Raw genomic sequence first — 1,357 nt, 5'->3', positions numbered from 1 at the left:
GGCGGAATGTCGCGGAGGGCCCGAGCCTCGCCCGCGCGGACCGGGTTCTCGCGCCACCCGCCGGACGGACCGGCGGAATGTCGCGGAGGGCCCGGCCCGCGTCCGATCGATTGGAAAGCGCCGCTCAGACAGGCGTGGCCCCGGGGTAAAACCGGGGCCGCAATGTGCGTTCAAAGTGTCGATGATCAATGTGTCCTGCAAATCACATTAGTTCTCGCAGCTAGCTGCGTTCTTCATCGACGCACGAGCCGAGTGATCCACCGCTAAGAGTCGTACGTTTGGGCCCTTTTACGTCCGCCCGGGACGATCGGAGACAAATTCACGACAGGGTTTGTACCGGAGACGAACGCGCCGCGGGTGCCGTTCGGTCGCTCCCGCGAGCGAGCCCCTAACCCGCGGCGCGGTTACCGACGGGCGCGATACGCGCGACGCCGCGACGAGCCGAGCGGGTCGGGCGCGCGGCGCTGAGGCCGGCGCCCGGCGTCTCCCGCTCGGGGCCGCGACGGCGCCCGAGACGTGCGTCGGCCCGGGTAGGTCGGGCGCTCGGCGCTGAGGCCGGCGCCCGGCGTCTCCCGCTCGGGCCTGACACGACTCGGCGACCGGACTCGCCGGGTAGGTCGGGGGCTCGGCGCTGAGGCCGGCCCCCGGCGTCTCCTACCCGGACCCCGGAAGGCCATCCGACTTGGAAGCCCCGCCGCGCCGCGAAGCGACGCTTTGGGTGTTGCTACCCGTCAGCGAGTGGGTTTGGTTTACAAGGGCGGCGCGACCGCGCTGACACCGAGGGGGGACTGGCCCCCGACCCGGCCGCGGCCTGCCCGGACTATGGATGGACAGAGGAGACCGCGGCGGACCGCGCGGAACCGAACCCCCGGTGTCCGGAGCCCCGGGAGGGACTCCGGTGTCCGGGGGCCGGCCCACGCGCGCGCTACGCGGCCCCTCGAGGGCTCCGGCCGACGGACGCGTTTGGCCGGGGAAAAAGGTAGCCGGTGGGAGCACCGTTTCGTCGCCCTGAACCTTCGTCTCGGGCGGGCGTCCCGACGCCGCCGCCATACGGCCGTTGTGATCCGTGCGGGGATCCGCTTGCTCGGCGACCCTCGCCGAGAGCAGCCCCGCGCCGCACGGACACGCGACACCGACGGGCGGACGGACGCCGGGGCGCCGGCCCGAACCGTTACCTTTAAAGGACGGGAGGTCGTCGAGGCGAGTGCCGCCCCGGAAGCGCGCGCCGGAAGCGCGAGAACCGCGCCGAGCTAGGGTCGTCGGCATAGGGGGATTCCCCGGTTACGGGGGTCCCGCGCACGGCCGCCGCCTTTCGCCCGTCGCTGGCGGTCGCCTGTCGTCGCGCCGCGCCGCGCTA

General features: G+C 73.0%; 1 non-coding gene across 1 annotated transcript; it reads right to left on the bottom strand.

Annotated features, from left to right (window-relative positions):
* Positions 1-118: 118 nt before the first annotated feature.
* Positions 119-272, bottom strand: LOC148345777 (5.8S ribosomal RNA). Its single transcript, XR_015848471.1, has one exon. It is a non-coding gene; the product is annotated as a 5.8S ribosomal RNA (ribosomal RNA).
* Positions 273-1,357: the final 1,085 nt, after the last annotated feature.

Source organism: Urocampus carinirostris, unplaced genomic scaffold, assembly GCF_059441175.1.
Source record: "Urocampus carinirostris isolate Australia breed hairy pipefish unplaced genomic scaffold, RoL_Ucar_1.0 HiC_scaffold_25, whole genome shotgun sequence".
NCBI lineage: Eukaryota > Metazoa > Chordata > Actinopteri > Syngnathiformes > Syngnathidae > Urocampus > Urocampus carinirostris.
The sequence above is the reverse complement of the archived record's forward strand: the minus strand, read 5'-3'. Positions and strand labels throughout refer to the sequence as shown.